The 16,151-nt window shown below is 39.4% G+C and overlaps 1 long non-coding RNA gene across 1 annotated transcript in view; it reads right to left on the reverse strand.

The window, feature by feature from the left end:
* Positions 1-3,256: 3,256 nt before the first annotated feature.
* LOC130257942 (uncharacterized) overlaps positions 3,257-16,151 on the reverse strand; it is a 114,401-nt gene continuing 101,506 nt past the window's right edge. Inside the window, exon 3 of the long non-coding RNA XR_008841412.1 lies at positions 3,257-3,408. This is a non-coding gene — a long non-coding RNA (uncharacterized LOC130257942). The remainder of the gene's footprint in view (positions 3,409-16,151) is intronic.

Raw genomic sequence — 16,151 nt, forward strand, 5'->3', positions numbered from 1 at the left:
TTTGTTTTTGTTTTTTTCATTTTAAAGCATGAATTTCTTTTTCTTCCACCTGAAGTCTGCACAGTATTCCACAGAGCAGCTGTCCACAGCAAGAAACTCATCATTCACTCTCTGATCAGCACATACAGTAAGTGACATGAAACTCTGCTTAATTCTCTTGTGTCTTCATGAAATAATTTCTTCACCAACTAAAGAAATCTGCTGTTTACCATAATCTCAATTTAACACCTTCTCTCATTGTTCAAAAGTAACTGTCTGCATTTGAATGGGGTTTGCAAAGCAGAAGTAACTGCCAGGGAAAACTAAACAAGTCTTGTCTCTTCCTTGAAAGTTGAAAAAGGCTTTAGTTTTTTTTTTTTATCACACTGACAGGTTACATGGTAAATAAAGTTTGAGATCTTTGCTTTGGCCATTTAATACAAGAATTGTTTGGAAGTGAACAAAGCTGAAGGGTGCAAAACTTGAGCTAAGCCCAAGTTAGGCATTCAGTCGGTTGTTGGGAGGCAAGTGGCTCATGGCCACAGTAACCCTGGGGATGGGGCGCGGGACAGGCTGCGGTGCTGCTCCTCCCTCACCGAGGAAACCCCTCCAAACCAACGAGCTTCGCTTAACCAGCACGATGGGAAAGAGCCTTGGGAAACATTCCACTCCTCAGAGGCGAATTTGTTTGGTTTGTGTAACGTAGAAAGAGCCGGGAGGGTCTCAGTGCCAGGGAAGGGTCCCACCTTGCCTGACATTACCATGCACAGCAGGGGATCGCTTAAAAAAGATTTCCTCGTTCGAATTGGAATCAGATACAATATCTTTTAATCAGCAATCAAAACAAAGGCCCTGTTCGTGCTGTGAGAATAGCTAGAGTTCTACAGATTTGTTCTGAATTAATGAAATTGCATCCGAATGAGACATGAGATATGAAATGTTCTGCAGGAGTTCAAAGCCTGTGACTGCAGCTGCACTCCCCAGCAGCCTTACCTGGGAACCTGTTCTAGAGGAAAACCTCTCCTGCAACTCTCTTCCCCTGACTCATAAGGTTATGATTTGAGGAAATTCGCATTTGAAAATTTAGAAATACAGTGCACAATGGTTTCATGTCATAGCTGGATTGAACTAAGAAAAAGCATTGTGTTGGAGGGTAGGAACCTCTTTTTGTCTTTTGTGTTTATATCACTGTGTTGATGATTTACTGCAGGTAAAAAGAATGGTAATGTAAAATCCTTGTGTAATTTTTCTGAAACAGGATGAGTTTTCACATGATGTGAGTAGCATTGTGCTGCTAACTGCAAAATGCTTAGAGGAAACTAAACTAAGTTGAAGGAATTAATATTCCATCAAAGAGTCAGTATTTGCCTCAATAAGATATTTTTAGCGTTTTTGGATTTTGATATATGTCTCCTTTTTTCCCAAGAGAACAGGAAAACTACTTCTCACCACTTCTTTCATCTTAGGTTGTTTATGGCAGACCATTGCATTAGGTCATGTAGCATTGGATCCAATAGAAAATGAACAATGTTTTGAATCATCCATAGCTTCATTTGCTGCCTCTGTTTGGTCAGGTGAATGTAGTTTTCCCACCAGTACCCAGGTGTGTACCAGGGTTAAAAGCTTTCACATAAGCCAAGTATGTACCTAATCAGAATACTCTTGCCTGGGCAAAGCTTTGGATGCTAGAAATAATGTTTTTAAAGCATATTGACATATGCACTAAATGAAAAGCACACATAGTATTGAAGTGCTCTATTTCCCTAGAAAAGGAAGAGAATAACTCTTAATTTTCCTTTAGGGCAAAGCTTTAATAGAATTGCTGCTAGTTCATAGTCTTCCAGTTATTGTTTAAACCCCATAAGATACTTAAGTCTTTGAGTATTTATACCAAGACAAGAAAAATATGAATTCATTCTTGGGCTCAGATTTGGAGCTAATAAAATTATTCTGATTTCTATTACATTTCCTGCCCACCAGCATTACTTTCTTGCTATTATTTAGCTGAACAGTTTTAGTGTCTTGAGTGCCTTGTACCTTATGGAAGTTGGGAACAAAAGTCAAGGTCACAAGGAATAGGGAAAACAGTAATTAAATAATTGCAACAAAGAAAAGAGAAAAAAAAAGGAAGGGAACAGAGGATACAAACAGCAGCTATCAAAGTGGTTCTCTGCCAATGTTTTTAGTGTTGTCACTTGGGTGTGTCTATGTGGTTGAGTGATTTTCCTCAGTAACCTGCTTGTTTTGTTGGTTTTACAGTTTTTGGCGAGATGATTTCTGATTTTTTCTCAGATTCTCCCTGTTTCCTCCAAATGGACACAATTTATCATGTTGTCATTATCCATCCCCAGTGATTCAAGAACTTCTGTGTTTTCTTAGCAAGACAGCCAACTTCTCACATGATTTGTACTTGGAATTAAATTTCATTTCCCTTCTCTCATGGCTACCAGGCACTGCATTTCAAAGTGGGATCTTCAGCAGCTGAAATTTCAGTTCTACAGTGCCCTGTACATATAAATTGCAATATCCCAACTCCTGGAATCCCACTCTGTCAAGATTTTTTTGCTGCATTGCGCAATGTGCAAGGACGTGCCAAGCTGGGCAGAAGAGAGGAAAGCACACAGCTATTTTAGCAGCTTCTGTCTCCTCCCTGATTGAATTGGAAAATAATGTAAATTTTGTGATAAAATTATGTATGACACTTATAATTTGCAATGTGGTCAAATATGAGTATATAGTATGGGTGAATAAATAGAAAATGGATTGCACCTTTAACTCTTGCAAATCGGCAAATTGGGATGCTATTAAGTTTGGCAGATGTGTATTTTTATCTACAGTTGTTATCTGCTGAAAAACATCTGGATTTTAGAGAGTCAGACATTCAGATAACCCGAGTGTGCAACAGATACTAAAAACTCTTGTGGCTACCCAGTTTGAAAACAAAAGTGTATTGGCCTTCTGAAACAGTTTGCAAATCTCTCCTTAAAACAAAATATGTTTTTTTTATGGTGGCTAAAAAGAGGGGCACATAAGTATCAGTGTTTCTGTCCATTTGTTCTTGTGTTGAAGTATTCAGTGAAAGGTACAATTTTTTTGCAGTGCCTTTGCTTATTATATGACTAGGCTTTAGATACTTGTGGTAATGTTTGGGCTCCATATTTGATTTCTAAGTTTTGAGTATGAGGTAATGCACATTCATAGCTTGTAAGAAGAGCCAGACTGACAGCAGAGGGGTTGATGTCCTTTGTGGTGCAGGTACAGCATGTTGCCTTTTTACCTGGTCAATGCACTTCAGCCTCAACACACTTTCAGCATGGAGAATCCCAGTTTGTTTCCCACATCCTCCTATCCTTAAAATCTGGGCTGGGCTGGTCAGGGCAGGACAGTCTGGATTCCCATTAGTTCTAGCTGGTGATTGAGTGGGCAAACCTGCAAAATAAGCAAAGTAACTCATTGACGTAGACAAAATTTTGTCTTGGACATTTGCAAGGTCCTAGGAATCTCCTGCTAACAAACCTCCCTCATTTTTCAGCTTCATTGCAAAATGCAGTGAAATCAGGCTTTAATCAGGGGAATGAAACATTATGATGCATATTTCCATGCCTGAAATGAAAATCTATTTTTTAAAGAAGAAAATTAAATGCTATTTCAATTTTCTTGTGATGACCCTTTAGGACTGTACTGAGCTCCTGTCACCTACTAGCATGCCCGCCAGGCAGTCTGTACAAATATTATTATTACTTAAATAGAGTCTGAATCATTACCTTGTGTTTTCACTTTGTAGTGAAGTGATTTAAATATAGTTTTCTTATGTTGGGATCCTTTGACAAATGCATAAATAGTTAGCGCATTGTTAGCAGCAGTGAAAAGGAAATGGATGCCTGGCAGGAGGAAGGGCAAATTATTTTCTCATGCTTGCTGTGCTCTTTCTGTAGTGTAAATCAACTCTTCTCCTCTGAAAGTAAAAACTTATTCCAAGATGTCAACAAAAGTAAAGTAATTAGGAAAGGAAATGTAATTCCTCTCTGCTGCTCCTCCCGTACACACATTAGTAAATGAAAGCTATTTAAAGATACAACCTGGCATAGACTAATTGGAGATGAGTCACTTGGGACCTGATCCTGGAAATGCTTACTCAAATGAGTAGCCCTTTGATTGTTGGCTGGGTCAGTGTGGAGTGCTGAGCATGCCGCAGGATCAGGGAGGAGAGGGGTCAGTCCTGCAGGGTCCTGAGCTCCCCCGAACCCCGCGGCTCCTGAGCCAGCCCCCGTGGGACATGCTGTGCTTGGAGTTAACTCTTTTATTGGATCACAGCCAGCTTGGTCAGTGTCTCCCAGGACCAAACCCTGAATGCTTAACTTAAAATAGAATAGGAATATTATGAGGCTACTTTGATTAATTAATCTCATTTGGAATTAAAGAAACAATTAGAAAACTGAAACACACCACAAAACTTTGCTACATCCACTTCTGCTATTGGTTCATGTCTGTCATAAAATTAACTACTGTAATATGCTTTTTCCACAATTTAGTTCTCAAATACTTTGCTGCAAAGGAAGCTGTAAAGCTCAAAGACGTATTTTTTCTTAGTGTTAGCAATTAATATGCCACTAGTCTTTGCATAAATAAGTTGTCTATTTTAAAGCAATTCAAATGGGCTATTTCATTTTATATGACTGTTAATTAAGATGTTGATTAGCCCTGCTATTGAAGCATTGAAACCCTTTCTAAAAGAAATGGCCACTGTTTCAATTTTATTTTAATTATTTGGACTTTGAGGTTATTTACTACAGTGTCAGCTATCAAAGTAAAGCTATTTAATTTGATGTTCAGTCCAAGGCAGGTAGCACACAGAATTCCACATTTGCCTGTAACCACTGCCATTAATAGCAGTATGATTTAAGGTCATTTAAGAGTCATCAACCTCACAGATGGTAAAATGCGAAGTATCTAAAAGGGAAAATAACAATTGTTGTCTTGTCAAATAAAATCCGAACATTGTATTTTTCGTGAACACCCACTAGCTTCCAGCAATTTTATACAGAATGTGTTTCCCTTTGGGCGGAGAGTGTTAGGTCTTCCCTTTTATGTATCCTTCCATTGAGACATGCTAACCCCCTCGGGAGGTGAAACCCACCCAGATATTTGTGATTTTAAAACTTCATTTGCGTCACTTGCAACAGAGATGGATCATTATTCTGGGATAAAATCACATCCTGCACAGTGAAAATAACAGGCAACATTTGACCTGAAAAGGGAAAGAGGAAAAAAAAACCCAACAACTTTAAAGTGTTAAAAGAAACAGACAGTGTTAAAGCTGCTTCAGGAAACAAATTCTCCCTGTAATGCAATGTAATTACGATCTTTTCTAAGCTAAGTATAGTACCCTAGAGATTACTATAAGTAACTTATAATAGAATTTTTATTAGTGGTAGTAATTTTTTATGATAATTAGTGTAATCTGCAGCCAATAAAATCAGAAGATATATAGTTATCTCTTTTACACCAGAAAACTAATCTTCAGACAGCTGAAACATTAGGAAAAATATATTATTTTATGATTGTTATACACCCTTATGTTCTGATTATTTGGTATTTTTTTAATAGCCCTTTCCATTTAATGGTGAAAAATGTGAGGCATGCTCAAGAGTCAGTATAAAGCAGCTTTGGGGTAAGCATCTAGCATTTCATTTCCTTGGCTATCTGATCTGAACCCTCATCCTTTGTGGAAGTTAGCAAGTTTTAAGTATTTCTTCTAGATGATGGATGACCCTTGCACAAGCCCTGTCCTCACAGTGAGATTTTTGCCTTTTCTCATTGTCAGGAGGGAGAGCCTTGGCTGTGGCATGTGGTCTATGTATCTTTGGGACTCTCTTGTGCTGCTCCACAAAAAGAACATTTTGACTAAATGGATCAGCTGCCAACTGATCAACTGATCAACTGATCAACTAAGCCAGTGAGTTTGCTGGAAATACAAAGAAAGAGAACAGTTCCAAATAAGCCTAGGGAAGGACTAACTGCATTTCTCTGTTAGTGTTTTGAATCAGGCTTTCAGTTTTTAGTTTGCTTCTCTGTCAGAACCCTCCAGGCTGCATGGATGAGATGGACCTCTCACACAGACTGTCAAAGCTGACATATCTAGAATTTCTTAGGCTTGGGCTTCACTCAAGGATGTTTGAATGGGCATAAAGGCTATGAAGAAAGACTACTGTCTTCCACTCAGGGAATGGCATAACTTCTCCTGGACCTTTTGGAAATTATTCCTGCAGAATGAGGTCAGAGGACTGTTGTGTTCCCCTAGGCTTTTTAGACTTGGTTTGTCCTAAATTAAGAAAGAGAAGGGGAAAAGAGAAGGGGGAAAAGTTATGGTCTCACTCCTTAGAGGTGCTGAGATTAGTATTCCCAGCAACTGTATAGGTGTCCATAATTCATGTTCATGATCTTCTATGGTTTGATGAGCAGGGGCTCAATGTTGACAGCTGACATACTGTCTCCAGCATGTGACTTAGTGTCTGTTGAGATGCATGAGGTAGAGCAAGCTCCACAGAAGTTTGTTCACGTTCTGCAAATATGGGAGGACATCACTGCTTTCAGTTACCATTAAACTGGCTTATATTTAAGTGGCAGAACCTAAAGAAATTCATAGACCTCTTTAGAAGTCTGTGAACACAAACATGTTCATCTAAAGACAAAGACATCCCTAATAAAGAAGTTCTGATGATGTTTCCTGGACATGTTGTCAGTACATTTTGCTTGTAAATATGATAACTGGCTGTAAAATAAGCAGTTGTTTCCTTCATGTCCAGAAACTCACTTTGTGATGAAAATGGCCAGTCTTTCTTGCTTTGCCTCTGTTTTCCCCCACTGGTCTTTGGCAGAGGTAGCACTGTACAGACCTTCATCCTTCAGGTAGATTCCAGTCCTGCTCAGGCAGGAAGCACACAGGCTGTGAAAACAGCACCCTGGCAGTGGAGCTCCTGATAAAGTGGATAAAGCATCAAGTTTCCATGCTGATTCTGCTGGATTCCTGTGTGCCAGCACTTAGAGACTGTTGACCGTGAGGTTTCTCTGACACTCTTGTGAACCCTCACAGGGACAGATGGATTTGCTCTTGAATGGCTCCATTCTTTTCTCTTTGTGAATAGAGCAGGCAATGGTTAATTTGCCCTGACTGCTGTCATGCACCACAGGCTTCTGCTTTGTCACCCCTCCTGCTGACCATGGCCTCAAGGGCAGGAGGTCTCATATTCTGAAAACGTGTGTACTTACTGTATGTGTCCAGCCTGTCTTTTGGGAGGAGGAGTGTCGCAGCTGAGCACAGATGGTGCTCTTCCCCTCGCTGTGCTTCAACCTGAGCCTTAAATAAGAGCTTTCCAGCAAGCTGCCCTGGTAGAAGCTACTGATGGGAGTTAGAGAAAGGAAATTCCAGTTCCACCTACACTGAGGGATCTTACCAAAAGCCATGTTAGCAGAAGTGATCACCCATGGGTTCTGCAATGTTTTGAATTCATGTAGGAGACATTATAAAATTATTCATGGGTTTATTAACTTTTAAGCTGAATTACTGACATGCATTGAACCTAAGGCTGAGGAGTATCTGGAAACTTGGATCACAAAGCAGCTTCTTTCTCTTGTGGTCTCTTCAGAGTCTGCCTTGCTTGCAGCCTGCTCTCAGAGTTCTCAAATTGTGCAACAGCTGCCTAAGCATTTCCAGGTACAAGTAAAAACGAATTTTTCAGCCTTCAGCCCAAATAACACAGCCTTCCTTCTTCATTCTTCATCTCTTTTCTGCAGATTGGGTCAACTAGCATTCTTCATTTGTAATTATTAACTTAAAGGTCTCTTTTCTTTTACAGCCCTCAAAAAACACTGTGTGCTCATCCTCCACCTTGCTAACCTTATTGCACAGCAGAACTGTTTTCTAGGACTAGTTTCTAAGGGTTGATAGGTCTGAAGGATTTTAGGCAAAAAGGGTTGTAGTTGTATTTTCAATTTTATAGTCTGTGAATACCTTATTAACAGAAACTGGGTTGTGTGGTAATTTGTCAAGAGATTAGAACAGATGCATAGCACCCTCCCAGAAAAATAAAGTTTAATTTGTAATTTGCAGGCAGATCAATCTGTGTAATTTAAGTGACTGAAATTGTATAGTTGGTGTGCAAGGAAAATACCTTTTATTTAGAATAGCAGCAGTAAATTGATAGTGTAATTTGTGTTGTAAAAATTAGTCACTATATTCAATTGTGCGTAAAAACCCACAGCCTTTTGAACAGCACCCATAAGTTGTGCCTTAAAAATATAAATAATGCTTAAAAAAAATCCAAACATTCAGATCTTTGAAGACACTCCTTTCTGTGACTGGTATTAAACTACAGGGGTTGTTTTCCTTGCTTTTCAAGGAATTTGGCATATGCCACAACATCACATCTGGTAAAGGTTTAACTGAAAAATTGCTTGTTTCTCAATTCAAATCTTAATTTTTCCAGATAAAATGGGTATCCTGTGGCTCATGGTGTTCATCCATTCTACCACCAGGTAGGTAACAAATCTTGCTGCTTGCCTCTCAAGACGAATATCAGAAGAATTCACAGTGCTATGTACACCATTGCCTAAAAACCATAACACAAGTGATAAATACCAGAAAGTTGGTGGAGGGGGGAAGCTCTTCAAAGAAAATTTATACTAAAAAGATGTAAGATTAGTGTCATTATTGTCAAAAATGTTCAATCTCTATCCCCTCTGGAAATAAATGCTAAGCAGACCTGAGGAGAAGACAAAATCAGGAGCCTAAAGCAGCCTGTGGTCCCAGCCAAGAAATCCAGGTCACATCTGACATCCATTGAAATCCACACCCACAAATCCAGTGGACTTTAGGTTGGACTCCTAATCACCAGAAAAATGGTTTAATTCAATGTGTCATTTCCAGGGAAGGGTAAGAAGACATCTGAGATGGAAACAGAGACAAATGACTCTTCCCTTGTGGTAACATCAGACACAGGAGAAGCTCCCCTACACTGCACTGGAGTCCAACAGGTAATACCAGTTTCCTTGGCTGGCTAGTAAACACCTGAAAGGTAATGCAGTTTGGATGACTATAATTTCAGTGCTGAAAACAACCAGTACAAAGCACCATAAATTAATTGATCTTAGCATTAAATTTGCTCTAACCCAACTGTATTTTGATTTTAAAGAGTTAAATGCAGTCAGAACCTCCTAGATGTTTTCTGAAAGTGTTTTCTTATTCACGTTACTCAATGTTTTTATTTGCCAGTTAGAGAAATATTAAAAAAATATATTTCTGAGAATTAAATATTTTCAATTTGGGTTTTTCCCCTTCTCTTTCCCCTGTTCACATTCTGCACTTTTGGAACAGGCAGAAGACAAAACATTATTTTTCTTCATAGTATTTCTTTTGTTCAGCATTTTTTCCATCTTCCCTGCAATCCTCAAAACATTAATGGAACATTTTTGCAGTGGGGCTTTATCCAGGAAAAAAAAAGTCAAAGATTCTAAAAACAGGAGTTCTATTACTATTTCTGATGTTAGAAACTGAGCTAATTTGTCAAATAGGATGCAGTGTAAGGTTATGGTTTCAGAACAACGGAGAATTCCAATAGAATAATGGATGGCAAACAAGAAGTCTTGCATTGCTTTTCTCTGAGCGGTTTCCAGGTTTCACAGACTGTGTTTCTGTCTTGGAGGAAAGACTAGCTCGAGGCTACAGCGGGACTCCTTATGGGAAGAAAAAGGAAGGCTGCTCCCGTAATGGGCTGTGAAATACTGACCTTCTAGAATAGCCATTTTAAGTAGCTTTTGGGTTTTGTTCAGCTGCGGCAAGGGAAGTGTAATTGTGCTGCCCAGCTCTGTTTGAACTAGTGAGTTGTGCACTTCAGCGGAGGAATGCTTGGAGTGTGCTGAAAGCACAGATACGGAAGTGTGGCCAGGAATGTGATAGAGTGGATATAAAATGAGTGAAGACAAGTGTCCTCATGCTGGCTGCGGTGGTGACGTGCATTATCTCGACGTGTTATCAGGAGATAGATGTTTGCGTTCCCATGGGTCAGTGCAAGTTGTCACAGTTTCAACTTCCAGCTTTTTCTTATGGAAATAACATCACGAGGCAAAGGACATGGAAAGTCCTCTGCTTGCTTGCGCCTCCACATGTGATCTTACAATCCTGGTGCTCTCTAGAGGACTTAGGGTGCAGTGTGAAAGTATGATAATTGTTTTATCAATGATCCTTTGCTTCTATTCATAGCAACAAAGTTGATAAAAATGTTTTATTTCACTCCTCCTTTTCCTACTCATTAAATATCTTCGCTAGTGAGACATTTTCAAGGGGGAATGAGATATACAGAGTTGGTTTTTTTTTTTTTTTTTTTTCCTTACAACCATTTAATTAAAAAAAAAGGGGTTAGAGCAGTAAGGCTTTGATGCACACATTGAATGCTTCCTCTTTAGAAAGACATTGCTCCTCTAGAATGGCAAATAACTCAAAACCTGGCACCTTCCACCCCAGCCCAATCATTTGAAGGTAGTTATTTTTGCAAGACCACTTAACAGGCTTTGTTATCATTCCAGTTCGAAACAAAAACAAAGAGCAGAACTTCTCCACAGGTTTTCCAAGATGCAGTTAAGTGATTGTCATTGTTTCTGATCTGCTAATCAATTATTAGTATTAATTAAAGGATCCCTTTAGATCTGTTCCTCAGATCCATAACAGTCAACAGGAAAAGGAATGTGTGGCATAGACTCTCAATTACTGTAGTTACAGCATGTTATATCTGTTCCTGGGTGTGTGAATAAACCATCTGATAAGGTGAAACACCCTGTATATACTAGTAATTAGTCATAATTTCATGTAATTATTACAGCAATTTCTGTGGTAGCTATCATGGGTCCCAGACATCTGTACTTTATGAAGCCAAATTTGTAATTTTCAATGAATATATAGTTAGTCCATTGAAGTATGTTGCATACTTTTGCTTTTTCCCAGCCTTTTTGAGCTATGTTGTACCTGTCTGCTCTGCAAAGGCAGTAAGAAAAGCAATTAATTTCCAAAATTACATACCTGTCCTAGTAAATTATTTACTTTGAAACTTTTTTTATTTTTTGGTGACGTGTCAAATGTTCTGGTATTTCTATATTTGTTGGTTTTTTTGTGTTTTTTTTTTGGGTTTTTTTTTGGGTTTTTTTTTGGTTTTTTTTTGTTTTGTTTTGTTTTTGGTTTTTTTTTTTTTGTTTTCTTTAACAGTACCCTTCCCTGTGTTAGCCTGTAAATACAGTGCTCAGAAAGGAGGGGCAAACAGCACTGCCTCCAGTCGAGTATGCTGAGGGCAGCTTTGCTGTGAAGTTTCCCACACACCTGTGTTAAAGTTTGAACTGTCAGCATCCATCCTGATTTTTTCAGCCTGGAGTATCTCCTAAGATGGGAGGGAATTGTGTCTTGTGCCAATCTGATCTGCGGGATTGCTTTGTCATGCAAATGAAGGGAGAATGCAATACACTTATTTTCACTTACAGCTAAAATCAAATATAAACTCCAATCTGAAAATGAAACTGAGGTTCCTGGGGGGTAGGGGTTTCTTGGTGGGGTTTCCTGTTTATTGAGAAAATCTGGTTTAAAGAAAAAAAAAAGGTAAAAAATGAACAGACTTGGTTAGAATTTTTTTTTAAAACTTCAGAACGGGGCAAACAGCACAGGAATGCAGCCAAAATTAATGCAGTGTTTTTTTTGAATCTTTTAAAGTTTCAGGCTTAGAATTATCCACCTGTAGCCCAAGATTTTTACTATAAGAAGCAACTGTCATTTATTTGTGTAGTGATAGCATCATCTCTTCATGCACTGGCAACTGGGACTTACTTGAATTTCCTTTGATATATTTAGCCTAAAGAGTCTTAGATTAAATAAACATAAACAATTCAAATGGCTTTAAACTAAGTCTCATCTAAAACATGATTTGAAAAATATGCATTGAAAGGTAATGTAAGCATTTTGCTCATGCATTTTTCGTTTTAAAAATGCAATGAATCTTTGCAGCTATAAAGGGCTCTACAGCAATACTCTGTACACCAAATGTTTGGGTACTCCAGTACCACTGCAAAATGCAGGATTTGTCCAGTGAAAGCAGTATAGATGTTTGACAGCCATGCCCCTGAGCAAATGACTGAACCTTGAGAAAATGTTGATTTTTTTCAGTTCCCTGTATACTCCCAGACTGCTTTTCATACCTCAGTATTTATTGAGGTGCAACATAATTTTTTCCTGTGAAAAAATTAATATTTACCCACACTTCTTTTACTGTGATATTTGAAGTAATACAACATCATTACTTGCTGTGCTTAGAGCAGGAAATAACTATGACAACTCCAATACCATGGCTTGATTAATATTGGATTCTTAATAACAATCTCTACACATAGATTTTTGGTAGCAAGATGAGTCATTTGTGCAGACAGTTGATTCCAAGTGAGCCAATGACTCCATGGCAACTCAGAGAGCAGCATCTGCAGAGGAAGGAGCTGGAGTTGTGTCCTTGGTGCACGTAGGGCCTTGATGCTTTGAAGATCTTTAGGGGAGCTCCCTGTGCTGTTTGTCTGGAGCACTGTGCTGTGCTCCAGGCCAGGCCTGGCACAGCCAGAGCCTCACACACAACGTCAAAATAACATGAGCAAACTTCTTCTGAAAGGTAAAATATGTGGTAGATTTTCAGGTATGAATAGTCTGCAGAAGCTGGAATCAAGAGACTGCTTTGCTCCAGCACACCTGCTTTGGGTGGCAGATCTCAAAGGTGACTGCTGGTGGTGAAATTGAGACAAAGATGCTGTTGAAACCTCAGCAGGATTTTTGCTTAGATGGATTGCAGATTTTGGCCCCCATGCAGTAAAAACTTGTTTCCCCCTCCCTGCTGCAGGAAAGCAGAGAGGAGTGTGGCAGAGCTTGCTTTGCTGCAGAAAACAGCTAGGAGTAGTTCACATCACTTCCTCGTGCCTCAGATCAGCTTTGGACACACAGGGCTTCCCCAGTTCATCAAAGGGCCATCAAAACTCTGTGTTTTGCACGGATATGGAAAACCACATGATGTTTAGGTTTTGTTTTGTCTCCAAGTGGCACACTCCAGCACTCTCAGCCCTAGTGCCCGCTCCTGCCGACATCCTGTGGCATGCTGTGCACTCAGGGTGGTAAGGGGAGGGGCAGAAAGAAGTTTATTGCAGAGGTCATTTATTTCTTCGAACATAGAGACAAAAAGTCAGATCCAATCTTGAGCAGCTTATCTTTATGGTTTGCATTTTATTGAACCCTATTTTACTAATTCCTCCTGATTCCACATTGGCCATTAGGCATAATGTGTTCTCTATTGGAGTACTATTTAATAGGATGCTAATTGATGGCTATCACAGCATAAGAATCGGCCTAGTCAGTATTTCAGATGCTGGAAGTCCTAAAGCAATGGCCCATCACTAATGGCAGCGTGCTAGAATTATGAATGTTTATCATCTCTGCCCACCTCCAGTTCCTGAACCCCTCTTGCCTGGTTCAGTACAGGCGAGTTTATGAAGAGCTGCTGTTTGAGTGATGGTGGGTGGGGAAGGTGAATGGTACAAGGTTGTACAAGGCTTGTAGCTGCTTTGAAAGCCATTTCATGACAGGTGGTGCTATGGAGGCTCACTGAGTTTGCTTGTATTTGGCACTCTAAAGCTAGCCAGCACCAGGGTAACAACATGTTCAGCTATTTGTAAACCAAGCAGGGGCCTAAAAAACATTCCACTCACAAGGAAAAAATTGATTTAAAGAGGCTTGGAGTGGAGCTTGAGCATCAATGAACACTGAAGAGCCTTCTTAAACTGACACAATAAATTAGTTCAAAACAGATGACAGCCCAACAGATTACCCACCTCTTAACAAAGGAGGGGCATTCTGGTCCCCTTCACGAAAACATAGATAAAAATTTTGTTCTTCTACTCTAATGAGGCAAGCTTAGATATAAGTCAATAGAGCAATTCATTAACAAATCTAGTGAAATCCCCTGGGTTACCAGTGAGATGACAGTGAAAGTGGATGTGCTGTGAAAACTCTCCTTTGGTAGAGATGTCCATATGCTAAGGGTCAGAGAGCTGAGTGGTTTGCTCTGTTTACTATTCACCATACACATATGGCAGTTAAGGTCACTGTTATCAGACACTTTCTCTGTACACAAAACAAAATTTCCATATGGTCCATGAAAATGGATATGCTTTGCTCCCGTGCAGCTTCCCACGGCTCTCTCTTTGTGCGGCACCGGTTAGAAGTGTAAAAGAAGGGTGCCAGGGGTTACCTCGTCAGTCAATTGCGCTCCCTGCTTTGTGCATCAGTCCAATTTAGGGCAAATCTGCATCACTTTTTTCCCCCTGTCTTTCAGGCACAAATGCTCATGTCAGTCTATTAGAACGTGATAGAAGTACTGATCACTGCCTCTGCATCTAAATCCTTTTGAAACCAGGATGACCTGCTGAAGAGGATTTTGAGTGGAAGGCCCTTCACAAGACTCTTTCAAATCCACATAAATAAAGCCCTTTACTGGCTTAAAATGGCCCCTCAGATTTAGCACTACAGAGCCCCTAAAAAGCACAACACGATTGTCATGGATATTACATGATGGTAACAACAACAGGCCAAGAAGACAAGTCTCCATGCTGAACAAAACTAGGCCAGACTTTTTCATGATTTGGGATACAGATTGCTGACAGCCCTGTAAATAGGCTGTTTAACCCTTTGAAAGTGAATAAAGAATGGAGAGACAAATGCTTTCTGATAGACTTTGTGTATGTAATGGGTAAAAAAGTATACTGTAGCGTTCTGGGATTTCTGGTGCAAGATTAATACTGAAATATCTGAGTGTAATTACTGCAGACCTTTTACTCCTGCAAAACCAGCCAAGCTCAGTATTGCAGGTGAATATCTTGCACAAAGGAGCTGGAGGGAGGGCTTTTACATTTTTATGTTTGGGTGCAACATAATTCTCTCTCCCTCTCTTTGCTGTAATTTGGTGCTTCTGAAAAAATAGGAATGATGGGCATGTGTAACCAGCTGATGACATCTTCTCTACCATAATAATATAACAATCTGAAGGGCATCTCATTTATCTGCTGTTCCTAGTTTATTAATACATTTTTAAGCTCTCTTTCTCCCTAGGAAAGCCACTTGATAAAAATCAAATTTTAGGAATCAGTATATTGCCCAAGTGCTAAGATGGCAAAACTGCTGACAAAACCATCTCCTAGAAATTAAGAATTATGTATATTGCCTTCAATTTTACAAAGCTGTTTGTGTTACTACTTGAATGGCTCCCTTGTTACACACAATTTCTGAGGCTTGGCAGCCGCATGATTTTCATAAATCCAGGTACTACTGTTTCTAACCTCTGACCGTGTTTTAGCAGTGCAGGGCCTTTTTAATTCATTTAACTCATTTTAATTGTCTTTCAGGGGAAGAGCGCTTTCTTTGGCCAGCTTAACTGGCAGGGAAAGCTGCCTGCTTGAGTACTTGCTGCCATTCAAAGAGACCACTCATGAAAATGCATGCTTGTCCTCGTAACTCCTTCAGTAACTGTAATATTTCTCCCTTACTGTTTGTGTCAGAGAGTCATTACTGGAAGCTGCTGACATTTTTGACATTCAGTAGCATCAGAGCACATTAGGTGGTCCTTAGATAATTTTTAGACAAAATTTACTTGTATCACATGCTCAGGCCATTACAAGCAACAGAGGTAAAACACTTCGGCGTGAAGATAAATCAGTCAGTGCACTCATTTTTTGTGGACCTTCCTATATTATTCTATAGCTGAACAGTTTTAACCAGGTGGTGCATAATGCATAATACACTGTCTACCCAGGCTGTTCATGCTTGGGTTTTGGCTTTTGTGGAAGATCAATCTCTATTAGGGGATCTATTATCATCACTTATGTTTTACTACAATGAAATAAATAGGCAGCTGCAGTTGTTTGGCCTAATAGCTCTTAGTTTGATTGCTAGAAGTAGGAAATCAATGCAGGGTGAAAGGAAGAAACATTTTTAATAACTTACACTCCAGATATGAGATCCCCAAGTTATTACAAATTATAAGGTTAAGACCTCTTGAAAGAATCCTAGCTAGTTAAATATTTAAAACTCCTGGGTGAGAACACATGCACTA

Source organism: Oenanthe melanoleuca, chromosome 11, assembly GCF_029582105.1.
Source record: "Oenanthe melanoleuca isolate GR-GAL-2019-014 chromosome 11, OMel1.0, whole genome shotgun sequence".
Classification (NCBI taxonomy): domain Eukaryota; kingdom Metazoa; phylum Chordata; class Aves; order Passeriformes; family Muscicapidae; genus Oenanthe; species Oenanthe melanoleuca.